Consider the following 18,381-nt stretch of genomic DNA (forward strand, 5'->3'; position numbering starts at 1 on the left):
TCAAGTGACCATTGGTTTGTAACATAGTGTTATGCTCCCAGATATTAAGAGACATGGGAGAAGGTTATTTAATGGTGCAAGTTGTGCGTGAATAGGCAAGGGCTTGATGAGAGAATCTCTTTATCTTACCTGGAAGTTGCCAGTGAAATTGCTGCAGGAATTTATCCATTATGACAGAAAAATATTTCAGCATTTACAACACCTCTAGAACTTTTGGCACATAAGGAAAAAATTGTCCACGGTTCTGGTCTGAATGTAAAATTGTAAGAGTAGGGATGTTTTTATTTTCACTTTTCTGTGTCTTTTTCATGCCAGATTCAAAGGAAGGCCAGTATTGCCTTTCAGGGCCAAATCTTGTTTTAAAAACTAGGCAGACTATCTGTCCCTTTTATAAACTCACATGACTTGTGTAAAAATGCTTCAGTAGAACATAACACAAACTACACTTAAAATGACTGTTGTGATAAAAAATAAATTTTTAAACACATTTTCCTGTAACAACTTGGTTATTACTTCCTGTAACAACTTTCAGCAACAGTTGAAATAGCTATAATGAAAATAACAAAATCACTGCCTTTTAGAGAAGTATCTAAGTATCTATCACATATGGTTTTGTGTAAGGATGATGGTAGCTGAATTGTTCCTGCAACTTTAACAGGCAAAGAACACTGAGCATTGGAGTTAAGAGAAAAACTTGTCATTTGGAAATGGTTTCTGCTTGATTTGATTCAGTATAATGCCAAAATCACTATTTTTTACTCTGAAGTATTTTTATTTTACTAATTTGGCTTTGGAAAAGGAAAGCTCTAACATTTTTTTATTCCCTAAACATTTCTGTATTTGGATCCAAATGACAGCTGCCTTCACATTGAATTCAGTAGGTTTTGGATCAAATTCTGATTTCTCTAGGGCTATAGCAGCTGTCTGGGGCTGGCTGTGGCTTGTACTAAGTGTTGCCTGGTTCTCAGTTCAGTTGCAATCACACAGGGCTGCAGACACAGGAGCTGATACAGGTGTCAGGGCAGGCACTGGAGGAACAGCGGTGTTGCCAAGAACTGAAAGCTTGAACTCTTACCTCTAGGGAAGGATGTACAGGACAAAGATATGGCAGAAATTATCTGGCAGTTTGAGAAATACAAGATCTTTTTCTTTTATTTTGAGAGCAGACCCAGAGTATTTCTGTTTGTATCAGCCCAGAATCTTCTATTTGCCATCTATTTTACTTTCAGTTCCTCAGGGAAGTAATGGTCTAATTGAAGTGCCCTCACTGTCCCATTGATCTTATTCCACTGTGCATAAAGCACTGACATTCTTATGCAAAATTGGCTGAAATTAATATCAATGACTCCACAAACTGGTAGCTAGGACACCTTTGAAAGAGACACTCTCTCAGATTTGCTCATGGCTGATTGAGAGCAGGTAATGTAAAAAGATCCCAAAACCCTAGGAAAGGTCCAAAGTTATGTATTGCTAGGGTCATCTGAGCAGGTCTTCCTTGATCTCACTTACTGGAGCTATTTGATTTTGAATAAAATATTTTAAATATTCATCAGCTCAGAGAGTCCCTGGGAATGGTGCTTCATCCTGCAGGTACAGTATTTGCTTGAGAGGTGGAATATCTGTGTGCAATGAATTTTTAATAATTTTATGTGCGGTTGAAGAGACACAGTAAGAGAGTTTGAGAAGCCATGATCATTTTGCCCTGGAATGCCAGCAGTCAGGTCATTGTGATAACTTTTCCCAGGCAGGTGGCAGCTATACTGACCCTTGTCCTGGCTGCCAGCATGATGTGCTGGCTAATTAGAGAAAACAGGCTGACAAATTTCTTCCCTTGTTATCCTGAGAGAATCAGCAGAAAGCATTGTACGTATGCTGAATTAAAATCAACCATTTCAGATATTTTTCCTAGTTTTTATTAAAATCTTTAGTTTACAAAAGAAAAAAAAATACTGAAGCATGGAAAAAGATCAACAGGTGAGCCTAAGCGCCTCTTGTGGATTAATAAAAATGCATTCAGAATATTTTTCACTTGACCCATTAGCTTTTACCAAAAGAGTAAAATACACAACCATTATGAGAGTGATAAAGCCATATGTTTTATACTTCAGTGCTTGTTTTGAGATTTGTTTTTGACAGAAAATACTTGATCTTGAAGGTCAAGGATGTGTGGCTAAAAATGAAAAAATAAAATTAAATTGGAATGCATTTTTGAGCTTTGTAGGACCATTTTGATTCTTTTTAATGATCTCTTACCCTTCGTATCCTCTGGCTGAAAACAATTATATCTGATACAATTTTTCATTTCTTTCTTGTGGCTTGTTTTATCAATTTTCTTGCAAATTTAACTATACTATTATCTGCCTTTCCCCAGGCTATTATTATCTGGAGAACATAATTTCTACTCTTTCCTAATTCTTCAGCTGCCTTCATCTAGATCCTGTGACCTGGATCCTGTATTGTAAATAAGGAGAGACACAACTGGTTTTGAACAGCATCCTGTAACTTCATCCTGGGTTTTTCACATTTCTGTGCACATTCTGCAACTTTAGCTTTTGTGACAAGTGTATATTGAGCCAAGATTTTTACTGAGAAGCCTGTAAGAGTGCTTCTTCATTGACTCAAGCAGGAAATTTAGGTTCCTCTGTCCATTTAGTATTGCTTGACATACCTGAATATGTTTGTGTAGTTCTGCATAAGAAAAAAATATTTACAAAACCCAGCATCTGGGGCTGTAGAAATGCCATTGTCTAAGGCCCTAATCACGCACGAAAACTTTTTTGACTAATTTACAACCAACAAGCCTGTGATGACTGACCAGAAAACAGCATAAATAAGGAGGGAGGCTAAATGTCAGTGCACTTGTCTGTTTATAAGTACCAAGACATTTATATAAGATTGTTTTTATATTATTTCTGTCCCTCTGTCTGCTTAGCACTTAGTATTTGCCAGGTTACTTGTCTGAGGAGACTGCAAACTGGCAAGCTAGAAACAATAGTTTATAAAGCATTTGTACTAAAAGCATGGTTCAAGGAGAATTCAGTCCTGATGGGAGTTTCAAAAGACTATATTAATTCAACTTAGAGCAATGTGGCAGCCAAGGAGGAGCAGGATTTCTGTAATGTAGCCCATGAAGTAATATTGAGATGAAACCAGACAAAATCTATTTAAGCCTGACTGCTGATCTGCTTTCTGATGGTGACATATATCAGAGTGATACAGTCTCTAGAGGGAAGCAGTAGAAAGTCCAGCAGTGAATCATTTAAAAATTAGTCTGCTAAACCCCTTGAAAATGTAGTAAATTGAAGAGGTCTGTGTTGGTAGAGGACAGCTAAAAAAACCAAACCATGTTTGTCCCAGTTTTCAGTACTGTGAGTCTGGGACAGCTACAGCACTCTTGCCTTTCACTTATCCACTATATCTAACCAAACTGGCTTATTTTGTAACACTTGGGAGAGGGAGTAATGTACTGTATTAAATACTTCCACTTATGTGCTGCATATATGTCATGAAATTTATTGCACTTCCTTTCTTCACAGTAGAGGAGTTTTTTTCTTTCAGTATTTTCCATCAAAACAAATAATTCATTCGTATCCAGGTGCCAAAATAAAACATGAAAAGGTACGGTTCCTCAAAATGGTCAAAGCCAACAGTATAATTTGATACACTTCAATGTCTGTAAACTGTTTTTTTCCAAAATTGGGTTTGCAATGCCCTGTATAGTGGAAACTAATCTCAACTTCATTTTCTAGCAACAACATATAAGCTACGAGACAAAAAAGAATTCCTCAAATTAATTTTCACACTGTGTTAATTTTTCTATTCCTTTGTACTGGAGCAGTATTTTTATTTTATTCAAAATGAATTGTTCTCCAAATAAAATGGAAATTTAAATTATAGGCAACAGCTTAGGGATTTTGCAAATAGTTAATCACCTTTAATTATTGTAGAAAGAAGTAGAACTAAGAGTCAGATGGATATAGTGATTGTGTTGTTACTAATGAAGCATTATCAAAATACTCAACCATAAGTATGATCCATTCTGACACCAACTTATGCATAAGCTCTTGCTATCTGTACTATGAAGAGGTGGTGGTAGGTTTGTAACTATGGGTTCACCCGTAGCACAAAACATGAAATTTACAAAAAATGTAAATTACAACAGTCCTTGGCTTTGCTTAAAGACAGAACCATTGCAAACATTGATTCTGTTACTTCTTTTCTTTTTTCCTACTGCAGATATATACAGCTGAAGAAGGTGTAACTACTGTAGAGGATTAACCCTAAGAATCTCCAACCCTGCATACAGGTTGAAGAAATTTCTGTTCATCAAATTCAGATAGGATTTTTTTTCCAAGGTCCACAGAGAGAGATGCCCTCCTCCCTCTGCAATGAGTATTCATTATCCAAGATACCAGCTCTTAAAGATCTCATAGGTGTTGGACAAACTACAGACACAGACTTTGCTCTAATCTCTTCTTTAAGAGCTTTTGCAGCCTACTTAAAAGTTGACGTGCAGGTATAATGAAAAAGTGCACATGATCAAAAAGAAGTGATGGGGAAACTACAACAGCACTGTGGCTTATCTTGCCTGTGCAGAACTGGATAGGTCTGGTGTACTTTAACTTCTTAAATAGGTTTAAAGAAAGACTCCAAACTTGCTGCCTCTGTGCTTTAGCTCTTCACATCTTTGCATGCTGCCCTTAAGCTTCCCTTTACCTCTATCATTCCCTTTGCCTTAAATAGCTTATTTTTACATTTTTCCCATGAGACAAATCTTTTGGTCTCTCTGCAGGGCACAGGATGCTGCAGAAAAGGCAAATGTTTAATGGCAGAGCTGCAAGAGGGTAATCAATTTCTTATGGGGCTAATGAGGGTCAACTATTCCCCCATGGAGGCTGAAGAAATGATGTCTGAAGTTGGACTGTGGAAAACCAAGGCACTGGGAATATTTCTCTGTCTGCTCTGGAGTGTCCTCACCCCCAGGGGAACACTGACTTTGACCTTCATTCATGGAGAAAGTTTCCTAGACATCAAGATAGACTAGAATCCACAAAAGTGTGAAATAGATTATAGAGAGAGGTGTAGGTACATCCCTTAGGTGAGAAATTTAGGTTTTGGGATTTTTACTGTGTTGTGGATGGAAGTAAGATGGAGGGCACAGGGGTTTCTCCTTCATGCTTCTTCTTCCTTCTTCTTCATGGGTTTGGGTGGCATTTTGTAATTGGGCAGAAAAATCCACATTGCGGGCTTTTAGGGATCACTTATTGGGTTAAAAGGGGAAATCATCTAGGTGTCAGTTCTTAATTGGATAGTTCAGTCTTAAAAGACCTTGTAACAAGAGGTTGTTAGCCATTTTTTGTGGCGCTTTTCCAGTGCGCTGAGCCTGGTGTTGACAGTGTGCAAAACTTTAGATAAGACAATAATAAACAAGAACCTGAAGACCAAAAAATCCAGTGCATCTCTCTTTCCTGACATAAAACTGATCCAGGAGGGTCTTCCCTGACAGGAGAGCCTCCTGGGAGGGCCCAGCCTGAGGCTCAGAGATTGGGAATCTAACAACTGGTATCCCAACACTTGACTATTGCCCGGGCTATACTCAGTTCATAAAATCTGAGGTCTCAGCTCAAAGCCAACAGTGCTCCAATGTCAAAGCAGAGGGAAGAGGCAAAAAGCTTTTTTGTTCTTGAGGTTCATTGGTGAGATCTGAACCAAATATTGATGTTGGTGCTGTGCTGTAAAATTGGACTTAGAGCAGTGTGTCTTGCTCAGAAAAGAGCCCGGTGGCTGCGTGTCACAAATGAGTGTTTTAAGGTAGCTTAAGGAATCACTGGCAAAGGCAATCAGATTTAACTTAAAAGCAGCAGTGTCACAGAGTTCATTGGCAAGGTTCACTCCACTACTCGCAAGATGGTTAAAGCACACGGAGGAAAAAAACCAAATAAAAAGCAGGAGTCAATCAATCGAAACTGAAATAAGCTAAAAAATATCTGTGTGGATGTGAGGGGCCAGGAGGACTGTACATGGGGATGAAGCCAGGGATGGTGGAGATGGGGGATGAGTGGTTGGATGTGTGCATGAGACAAAGGGATAGAAAGGGTAAGGATAAGAAGAAATACAACCTAAAGGCCCAAAGGCCCTTAATTTGACATCATTTAAACTAAACAGTACTTAAACCTAACAGCCTTTAACTTAACAGCTTACAACTTTGGTTAAACAAGTCAGCAAAGGATTCATATAGGATTTACTATACCATCACAGTATCTTTCTTACAGGCCTAACTTACAAATCTTAAGTATAGCATTTCTCTTACATTTGCTCTATCCTATGCATGCTTGCATGCTCCTAGACATAAAGGGTCTGTACAAAGTACTTGTACCTTGAAGTTAATGAAATATTTACTTTGGACACCTTTTGGCTTGGAGACATCTTCTTAGCGGGTTAAGGGCCAAGGGCTGAGTGTCAAGGAATGGGGGTGCCAGCCCAGGATCCAGTGTTGTTCAGCCTTCCTCTGAGAACAGCAAACCTAAGAGTTCTCTGGCTCTGAGAGGCCTCACTCAGCCCACTGTGGTCCAGGAGAGCTCAGGGGTCTCATTTTGGACCGCTGCTTATAGGGCTGCAAGTGAGTAAGCTTTAGTCATAACAATGTTTCCTCCTGTTGGAAATTTTCTTTGAAAGTGTGAGAACAAAAATGTTATGCCATTTGGATTTAAAAAAAAAAGTTTCCAAGGCTGTTCATTAAAAAAACCTAAAAACTAAAAAAGACCAAGAGCTCATTTTAGACAGCATAAGTTCCTAGGATGAGACAGTGTTTTTGAAAAGGTCAAGAGCCCAGGTGTTTTTGGCTAACTTTGAGACCTGACAAACACTCCTCAGATTGTGGTGAAGTCTGGAGGCGGGGAAGGATGCACCGCCACACTGAACTGCAGGGAGGTACCTTACTCTGCTTTTAGTTACATTTTCTGGTTACACTTTTCTTGGTTATACTATTACCCACGTTCTGCAAAGATCTTACAGTTTGCTGGGCTGGAATCACTGCAATCAACAACAATTTATGTGCAATCAAATGCCAATGCAGTTTATGTTTTCTTGTTTCCTAGAGCATGTATTCACCAAGACAAGGGGAAGCCTGGTGTACCACCTTGCTTAACTACAAAAGATATATGATGATCAAGACTTAGTGGGCCCTTTGGTGTAATTTTAAAGGTCTCTCCACTTAAAACAACTCCTGGGGAATCAACAATGCTACAGGACTACATGCAGTGAGGTCTCTGGTATTATTTGTTCTTTGAAGGAGGAAATAGAGAAGAAAAGCTCACAGACAGAAAAATAAAAATATTTGAAGCAAAACATGTTTTAGAAAACATAGTGGGTTTGTCGGTAAGGCAGTTTTGTAGAAACTGGAAACTGAGTATTTTAGGTAATTGTGAGCACATACTTCATTCAGAGAGAAACAAGATTCCTGTAACAAATCTTCCCTTTGCCACAATAGAAAAGAAGGGAACCCTGGATCATTTTGAAATATTTCTGCAGAAAAGCACATTAGACCTAATGACTGCATGCTGGGTGATGGAAGATGCTTCACTTATCTGGGAAAAAAAATGCTTTTTAATGACTTCATTTTTTCATTTCTAAAAAACAGTAAAGGTGTCATGTTATAATCTCCCAGAGATGCTCCCAGGTGAGCTGTTGAATGGTAATTTCAGCACACCTAGGGCTTCACACTCTAATATAACCTGTTGTGCCTTACCGTTTAATCACACTGTGGCATTTAGAAATCATTCATTGTGCCTGGCAAAATTGTCTTGCAATAACACCATTACTGCAACTTACATTTTTATAGCAATTTTTACTTCTTAGGCAAACACACTGAAGTAGTCTACAAAACATTTTAAGTACATAACAGGCATTGAATCACTGAGCATTATGAATCCCTTATGACCTAGAAGCATCTCCTATATAATAAAAGTATATCACTTTTTCATAAGAAGTTATCATAGTTATAAAACATGCATATATTTTTTATTTAGATAAAACTTCCTTTTCCAAGAGATCATACTGAGTCATGGATTCAGATATCAAAGTTTAAAATGCAACGGGAATTCCTTATATCCACTTGGAGACTGGCAGTCTGATAGCAATCAAAGGTTTTAAAGAAATCTATAACACAAGCTGTGGTAAAAAGGGCTTCTAGCAGACTGCTAAGCTTAACTGGGGCTTACTAAGCTCAGGAGTGTACAACACACACAATTCAGCATTTAATATTCTTCTTGCTCAAGGAACAGGCTGTCAGCCACATTTGGGAAGAATTCAGCTATTGACATGTCACAGTGGAATATCAAAATTTCCCTTGACTGGTGTGAAATATTCAATTTGCTGAGATATTTTTTTGTCATTTATAAAGCTTTACATGTTCTGGGTACCACAGCCATAGAGTTTACTATTGCTCACATTCCTCTGCAGCAACTGCATTAGATTTATTCACTGTCACATGGCTCCTTCTAAACTGGCTGTCTTCTCCATGGATTCTTGGATTTCATGTCACCACATGGCTGAGAGAGACCCCAGGGCATGGTGACAGACAACAGGTCCAGGGCTTGTTCCAGGGCTTTGAGGGGCCACCAACTCTCTTCAGTTAAACCAAAAAAAATCACAGAATCAGTGACTGCAACCCTCACAGATCACCCAATACAAAACATGACTTAAAGCTGCCACCTTTATCACTGCAATATTGCCTTGATAGGCTCTGAATCAAGTCAGTCCTTAAATAAATTTTGCTCAGGGTATGTTTTAAACTTATAGAAGAAAACCAAAGTAACCTTCAAAATCAAAGCTTTCCATGTGTGCTCTGAGCATGATATAGAAAACCAGTGAGCTGACAACCAAATGGAATTATATTATGGTAAATATGAGGAGGCTGCAGCGAGGACAGTGAGACAGATAAATATTGTTGATCAGCTCACCCAAGGCAGAGGCATTGCATTTTTATATGTGACAGCACATACCTGGAGTGGTCTGAAGTCAAACTGATTTTAAAATAAACACTGCTGGTTATTCACCTACAGCAAAATAAAATCTGTCCCAGACCCTGGGCTGATGTCATCCCTGCAGTTCTCAGCTAGTTTTTCCATTCTTGTGCCATTGCTTCCTTTTAAGCATTTTTCTTTGTTGGAAGAAAACAAAGAGAGGTTTTTCAGCAGCAGAGGAAAGAAGGCAAGAATGTTTGCCCTCATGTAGAGCAGACAGAAGCCATTGCTATCCATAGCAATGAATGGTCTCATTTTTGGATTGTTTTTTATCTTGGAAGCTCAGATGGAGCCTCTGTACTTTACAGAGGGGGCTGGAAGGGGCTGTTAGTTTAATACTGATTTTAATTTCATATGTGACCTAATTGCCATTAAAATTGAAGAGTTATTGCACATTACTCTGTGCATGAAAACCAACATCCTTCATTATCATGCATATTAACGTCAGATTTTTGAGAATTTTTGATATTTAAATATTTATCAACAGCTATAATGTATTTGGAGTATAATTTCTTCTTTTAGGCCTGAAAGTGTGTCTAGAAGCTTCCGTTCTGAGCAGAAGGTTTCTGCAAACAGCACTGAAGTCTACACAACTCCTCAAAAATATTTGGGTCTAATTGCTGCCATTGTCTCATCACACCTATAAGCAGAAAGCTCAGTTACAGAGGGATTATTACCAAATTTTGCCCAAAACACAGATGTAGGCCAGGGATCTGGGATAAACATGTACCTAAAAGTCATGTCACTGGACACCAATTTTTCAGGCTCTTAGAAGTTTTGAAATAACAGGTGTTAGTTAATCAGGTGCTGAGTATTTTGATGATTTTAAAATGTTTTAGCAATCACCAAGAGCAAATTCAATGCAAGAATGAGAAAGAAGAAAGAGTGGATTAACTCTTCAATCATAATTTCAAAAGTGCTGTACTTTTAAAGAATAGAATGGTTACAAAATATGAATTAGACTTTCATGTAAATTAAGATACAAAAGTGTGTTAAGTTTCACAATATAGTAACTTTGTCTAATTTCTACAAAGATGTTTTGGTTAAAGGTTTTGTGAATACTTTTGCTGCAGGGGAACCAGATGATTTTTCAAAGGAGAAAAAGCCCTAGGTGAGAGCCTAAAGTTGCAGCACTGCTGCAATACATTTTCTTAAAGCCTTCTCAGTATTGCCCAGAAGAATTAGAAGGACGAGGCTTGATCCAAAGCTGTGCAGTTACCTTAAGGACCGTTTAGGCACCTGTGAGCCAGAAACTCCTTGCATGCTCAATAGATATTTAAATAGTGAAGTTGTTGCAGGTTTGGGTTGACGGTTGGTTGGTTGGTTTACTGGAAGGCTGCTGCTGTGTATATAAACATACATTAGAAAAGTTTCAGCCTTTTGTGTTCTTGTACACATTTTTATCTTTCCCTCCAAAGTGTCCAAACTGAAAGTTAAGCACCAAGAGTGAGTACTGCACTGGGATCTGTACCAAATATAACAGTACTGGGTATTTTCCTACAGGCTGGCTAAAAAGGGAGAGAGACAGGCCACTTATATGCTGTTGCTCTCACCAACTCTCACCTTTCAGAAGAAAACAGTGAGTAAGAAGGTTACAGGTATTTTGCAGGCAGAGAATGCCTGTAAAAGCTGTTTCACTTTCCATGAGCTGTCTGGGATTCATTGCATCAAAAAGAGGAACTGTGACCTCCTGCTCTATACAAGACCTTGATGATTTGCTCCAACACGAAACATATAACACATGGGGCCTGAGCCATTCTGGGGGGTAATCACAGTCACAGTGGGAATTCACATACAATCAGTGAAACCTAAATGGAGCTCTACGCAACAAATATTTACTCATGTAAACCCATGGGATTGCTCATGAGATTAAGCATCTGTCAGAAGTGAGCCTTAAATATGTCACACATCCAATCTGAATGTGGGTGTGAATATATAATGATGCAAAAATATAAACACACAAATATGCCATCTTCTGTGTAGCTGTCAGTGACTGATAGAATCACCTGCTTATCCAAAATGAATTCTTAATTAAAATAGGAGAGTCTTCTTCGTGCTTAATTCTTTTTTTTTTTTTTCTGGATGGCTGGAAAATAATTAGAACTCTAATTAAGCAATTTCACCTGATAAAGTTATCTGAACATTAACTCATCAGCAGCGCAGTGAGGGATTTTGAGTACTCAGGGAAACCTGCTCATATTCCTTTGAATCCCTTAAGTTTTGTGCCTATCAATTTTATGTGGCTTCCACAGGCTTTTGACCAAGGATTGCACAGATTTTTTCTGCTGCATTTTTCTGGTGTTCATTAGTATAAGACCTCAATGGATTTCATTTTCTTATGGATGTCTAGAATTTTTGGCTTTTTGTTGTTGTTTTTGTTATTTCATATGTGAAGAAGGCACAAAGTATTTGTGATAGCAAGGGACAGGATCTAATGAGTCAGATGAGCTCTGTCCAGTTCTTCACTCCAATTTTCACTTTTCCTAGTACTGCCACTGCACATGAGCTTCTATGAACCAGGACATTTCACTGTATTGTATAATTGTGTGTGTTTTCTACATGAGCTGCACAATAAAGACCTCACACAAATCTGCCTTCTAGCCATATTAGTTTCTTAGGATGCCGCTCTGGATAAACTTTCAGCTTTATTCTGGCAGGTGAAGTTATACCCAGCTGGCTGTGCACTAGAGAGATAAACCACAGACCTGCACCACAGTGTCCTTTTAACTTTAAACTGTGCACATGAAAAATGCTCTGCCTCCTGCTACAAAAAGAAAAATTAATACCTGGGCACTTGGGATTTTTCTCTATTTAAATGCAGATTACAGCTTTCCCCACAATAATTTGGAACCATTAATACTTTTAGGAGATTTTTTTTTTCCTAAGGCAGAGGGAGATGGACAAGGTTGATGTTTCAACATGGTTTTTTTGTTCTGTGAAAACCTTTTAGGTTTTAGAAAGTGGTGAATCTGGCACAGTTTTATTGAATGAAAAAGAAGACAAGGACCTTAATACTATTACTTCTAGCACTGGAAAAGATTCATTATTTCTAGGGTGTACCACCACACTGAAAAGATTTGGAACCTATATAAACTCAGGCTTCTCTAGTAACTCATAGCTGCCATAAGATCAGTAATTACTGAGTAGTCAACAGGTAAAGAGGGATTTAATCAAATTCCCCACTCACTGTTCACAGGCTTAAGGCTACCTGCAGGCTGCTGTAAGCCAGCCATCCTAACAGATTAATTTGGGTTCAGTGGAGTTGTGCCTGTTTCCAGTTATGCTCAAAGGAGTAATGAAATCAACATTCAAGTCTCCTGCCTGTTGATATCTTTTTGGAGACAGTTTAAACAGAAGCAGATCTTTCTGATAGTCCCCAATGAGTCTTGAACTCAAGCAGTGGCATATGAAGCAAAACACTTTTTTGCTGCCATGCCCTTGTGTTAATTAACTAAGTTATGATGCATCTGACAGTTAATTTAGTTTAGGGTTTTCTCTGATCCAAAAGATTCATTTACAGTCTAGTCATTTAAGACCAAAATAACTGCTGCTGAACTCTTATGCAATGATCCAGTTCATAAAAATTTATGATGTAGCTTAAGGATAGCATGTTTCTGACAGAATCCCATTCTTTTTCTGGATAGAAACGTCTCTTAGGATTTTTTTTTTTTTTTTGAGGGGTGGGACCTCTGCTTTTTTGCACTAAACGAAATATACAGAATATCCAAGGCAGGCTCAAAGTCAGCCCATCCCAGGAGCTGAGGAAGCTCACTGAAATCCATATGATCTTACTCCTTTCTGAAGGACCTTCACTTTCTTCAGAAAAAGCTGCTGATTTTTATGTTCTGTGCAGAGGAAGCAGTTTGACTTGAGTTATTCTGATGAGGCAAGTGAAGCAATGGGATAGCTCAACAGAGGTATTAAACACTACCTTGAAGGCATTTTAAACTCATGTGCTTTATCTTTCCTTCAGGTTTGTGTGCTGCACTGTTGAGCATAACAGATGTAAGAATTCTGTTCTGCAATTTAACCAGTAGTAAATGCAACTGGGAAAGTATGTAGTGTGAGGAAGAATATAAAAAACAACAATGGCTCTTAATGATTCTTTTGCCCTTTTCCCCACCATATAAAATTAAACTAATATATTTAGTTGAGTCAGGAGGCTAAAACACCAGAATTGAAAAGCTTCACTGTGAGCAGATTAGATAGCAGGGGCATCTTTTGAAAGACTTTATTTAAAAAGACCAGAAAATTATATAGTGCTGTGTATCTCAGTTTACATAGGAGAGACAATCACCACTGAAGGTGTTCCTGCCCTTGTAACACCATGGGGGCTGGCACATGACCTTAGCTGTGCCCAGCTTGGACCACAGTATTTATCTAATCTGACCTTTTGCATAAACCAAGTTGAAATGTACTTTCACTTCTGAGATTTCTTGGTTCTTCCTTTCCAACTGGAAATGTTATCTGGCTTTGAATGGCATTTCTGACCATCTGGTTTTCATAACAGATCAGAAAACTTAGCTGTAGCTGCTGCCCACCTGCAGCTCTGGAGCTTGAACCCAGGATGCCCAAAAGGGTCAACAGCAGCTTGCTTAGAAGCCAAAAAATGTGCACAATCTTTTAGAGGATAAGCAGTTGTGACTTACAGTGAATGTTCTACTGAAGACACCTTCTGATGTATGATATTTGTCTTTACCACTATTTATTATCCACCCAGAAGATCTTTAATGTCCCTTCAAACACAAAGCATTCAGTGATTCTATTATTTTAGGCTTTTGGGTGGTTACATCAATGGTGGAATAATGATAACCAAGACATGTTGTTAATGAACCTTTTTGCCTATCTTTTCCTCCACTTCAAAGAAGCAAAAGATGCAATTGAGTACCAGTAATATGATATTCTTTCCAGCTGCCTAATGATATGGAAAGCTGTTGACACTAGTTCTAGTTAACAGCTGTTGAAATGCAACCCTTAGCAACATAAAGGAGAGCATAAAAATGGTCTTCCTAAATGAAAGACCTGACAAGTGGGTGGAACTGCTTGATAAAAAACAAGCACCAAAGTCTTTCCTTTTATGAGATGGAGGTTTCTCATTTCCTGCTTCTTGTGATTTCTTACAATAGTACTTGGTGCTTATCCTCTGCTTTTGTTCTCTAAACTACTGTATAAACATTAACTAATTAATCCTCCAAACACCCCATGAATTAAATGAGAAAGCAATATTTCCATATGCTTTCTGCACTGTAAGGAAAATATTAGAACAGAGTTTAAAAGGAGCCCTTTGCTCATTTATATGTGTTAACCTCTGTGTTACATATGTCCAAACAACAGGGTTTCTTTTAGGGGCACACAGTAGAGCAGTAACATTAATCAGCATTTATTTGATTTTGGTTTTTTTCATTAAAGGACTGAAAATTAAGTACATATTTCCCTTTTGAAACTTGAATTGATCTCTCAGTGTTTTATGCCTCACTCATCTCTGAGGTAAAACTTAGCACATGAAGGCAACATGTTTAATATGATATTGGCCTTGTATCTCCTTGTAAGATTTAATCCCTGCTTTCCCATCCTCAGCTTTCCTGTGATATTTGTGTCTGTTACATCCTTGCTCATTTTTCTTCTGTCCCAAAACACACATTGTGTTATAAAAATAGACTCTAAGCACTGTGATGCTTGGAATTCCATCGAGACTGATACTAAGTTCATTTGTTCTGACATTATAATGTTTTGGGATCTACCTTTCTACCTGCATCTTCTATGTGTGCAGCCCTAGTAGATAAATTTGAGCCCACTTTTCCTTTATCTTCCACTTTCTGGTTAAAGTGCTGTTGTCCCTTTCTGCTCAGAATATGTCCAGGGGGGACAACAACCTTACAAGACTGTGAGCAAGCTGTTGGTAGCTATTACTGCCTGCAGCCACACTACTTGACAGAAATTCATATTTCATCATTTACTTGAAGCCATCACTGCCTCCAGTACCCCATATTATGATAACTCTTGTTTTCCCATTTGAATTTTCCTTTTATTTTTTCCACACACTTCTTTCCTGAATTTCTGATCTCAAAGATCTCCTTGTTCTCTGTGAAATGTTAGATGAGTGTCAGAAGATGGCAAGGAGAATTTCACTGTAGCTGCAGTGCACCCTATCCCTGAAAAATTATATATAATTGGGATCTTACCCTATAACCTTTTTACTCCCTAATTTACCCATCCAGCACATCAGGGTTACTGAGACTAATGGAAATTAGGAAAGTTTATTTTCAATGAAATAACAAAATAAATGTTAATAAAATCTATTTCAATTAATATTCACAAAAATTTAATATTTACTGTAACATTACTGTTATATCAGGTACTGCAGTCAAAGATGATGAAATCATCTTTGACATGCACAGTCATTCTGTCTTCTAGAATAAGCTATTATGAGGAAAACTGAAAAATAATGACACAAGAAAATGGTTTTTGACATACTCGGTATGTGTAGGCTTATTTTGGGTCGGGTTTTTTCCCCTTCATTACCAACACACACTCTCCTGCTTTTCCTGGGCCCCTATTCCAGCATGTATACTATGTCTTGATAGCCTCCAGGTTATTCAGTAGAGGCCAGAGTAAAATATTATTTTGTTGTGGTTTGATTATTGGATTATTTTTCTTACTTTAGCATTCTTAAGTCACCGTTATATACTCTGTTGAACATATTGCTCTCTGCTGTCTTTAATCAGAATTCCTTTTAGGTTTGAAAGATTCCCCTTGGCCTGACAGTAGTGCCTTTGAGTTTGAGCTTCCAACCTTCCTGTGTTAACAGACTGATTGTTTCCTCTCTTCTAAAAAGTGGCTCCATATACAGTTTATAAAAAAATTTCTCATTTTATCAGATTTAGTTGCATTTTTATAATGGAGAATGTGCTTGCAGCTATTAATGGTCTTCTGAGCTTGTTTTTGACTTGTAAGCTCCAGCTGTTTAACTAAAAACATAAGATTGTGCTCTTAGCACAATTCGCCACTGTCCTGTGTTAGTGGTGGCAAGCCTTTTTTGTTGTGTTTCGGACAACCATCTTCCCTCAAAGGAACAGACAGGGCAGTTTTTATACCAGTCTGCTCAGTTTTATTTGTTTCCTTCAGTTGCACATCAGCAGGTTTCCTTTTTTTTAACAATTATTATAATAATTTTAATTTTCATGCTAAAAGGAGAATGTACAACACACTTCTGGGAGGACACCTGTTGTCTACAAGATTTTCATTTTTCTGTCCCAGTTCCTCAGGACCTGGGACAGTTTAAAGTCACCTTAGCTAGCTTTCCAAACTCCTGCCTTCTCCATAGCTGCCTTCAATTACCATTTGTACTACACAGAATTGTCAAAGTACTGGCATAAACACGGGAAAAATACCTATAAGGAAGATAGCTATAATTTTATCAAACACAGGAGAAATTATTAGATATTAATTTTTACTGTATAGAATACAAATTTCAGAATAGCTAAAAATCCTTTTGCAACACAGTGATTTATTATGCCAACACCCAGACTGGGAGAAGTGCTGCTTCCCTTGCATCCATGTGGGCTGTCAACTCATCTCTTGTGGAAGCACTGTCCATAGCCCTGTGAGGAGATCCTTTATACCATAATTATTGCTTGTGTTCTAGCAGCCCTCAGAAACTAAGAAATAATGTTGTTCTTTTTGCTCCACTCCATGTTCCCTATTTTCTAGGATTGCCTAAGCCAGTGCTCTGTCAGAGAAATACCACATTGCAACACTATTTTGTTCATCTTGAACAGTTCAGTTCTGTGATCCTTCTGCCACAGGTTCTTGGGTTTTTATTTTGCTTTTAGAGATTTACTTACGGTAGGAAGGTCAGAGTCTGCCCAGAAACTTCTTACTTGCATTATACAGCAAAAGGCAGATGATGAAATCTTGTTCTTCATGTAGCCTTATTCTCAGCTATTTTATTCTAAAGTCACTTAGCAACTGGGCTTTTAGGAGTTGTAAGATGGACTTTTCAGCTTCAGAGCAGTAAAAAGGTCCTCTGTTTTTCCACTCTGCCCTAGCCTCATCTGATAAAAATCAGGTGCATATGAAATATATTTATAGAATGGGGAGTAATACTACTGGAGTTTCTTTCAAGCCATTAGGTAAATCAGAATCTGGGGAACCAGGCAACCATGAAAAATATCTGATGTTTTACATTTACCGCTCCTTATTACACGCAGAGGAAAATGTCCTTTGAGTTTTCTTCCTTTTTTTTTGACATTTCTAAAGGGATTCAACTACTCTGATGGACCTTTCAGCACCTCCATCCTTTTATTTAGAGTATTTTAGTACATTTTCTTTTACTCTTTATCCATATGGGTAATCTTTCTGATCTATTGTTTGTCTCAGAGCTTTTTAATTTATTGTTTCAGTTTCTACTGCCTTTGAATTATGAAACAAAAGCTGCTTAAAAGTGCAATTTCCTTTCAGCATCAACAGCAGTCAAGAGACCAAATAGACTCAACAGACTCCCAAAGTACAGCAGCTTAAAACTACCTTAGTTTCTTGGCAAGGGATTGCTAAATTGTTAGAGAAGTGGAAGGTTTGAAGGCTATAAGCTTTGGTTGAAATAGGGGAGAAAAGGGAACAAGCCTAAAGGCAGAGGGAAATAAGGTCTGTTTTGTCTCTTCTGTCATCCACAAATCCAAACCTTTACTTTAAGGACATGGCAGTTTTTCCTAATTTCCGCTCCTTTTCACTCAGTCCTTTCACAAATAAAAGCCTTTAATGCAAACTCATTAGCTACCCCCCTCAAACCCATCTATATGTTATATATAATTCATGAAAGAAAGCATAAAGATTTATGAGAAACACATTGTGCCAGAGAATTAACCACTCCTAAGTAAAACAGATAAAAATAGATATAATATACCTATGTCAAGTGCCTCAAAAATATGTGATTTGTCATTAATGTAATGGAATTTTGCAAATATAAACAAGGAAGCTGTCAAACTTCAGATAAAACTCCAAAACATTCAGAGGGGCATTAGTCATATCTGGAGAACAAGTTTTATTCTTTAAGACAGAAATAATTGGGCTGCAGTAAAAGATTTTTGTGGAAACTATCCACTTGGAAATGTGTGCCTTTCCCTGCTGTTAGTGGAAGTGCTGTGACGGGTCTGTCACTTACTCAAGCTGTGGTGCTGCAAAAGCAGCACAGCACTCCTATTTCAAGTGAGTCTGTCGAAGTACTTCTGTAACAAACCAGCCTCCACTTCTCCTCCAGTACAAACAGCAATCTTCAGCATTTCAATCACATCAGACTTCGGTGGAGGGAGAAAATTTCAGCACTATTGTATGCAAAACATAGAAGAACTTTTCCAGTTTC

The sequence above is a fragment of the Zonotrichia leucophrys genome, chromosome 3, assembly GCF_028769735.1.
Source record: "Zonotrichia leucophrys gambelii isolate GWCS_2022_RI chromosome 3, RI_Zleu_2.0, whole genome shotgun sequence".
Taxonomy (NCBI): Eukaryota; Metazoa; Chordata; class Aves; order Passeriformes; family Passerellidae; genus Zonotrichia; species Zonotrichia leucophrys.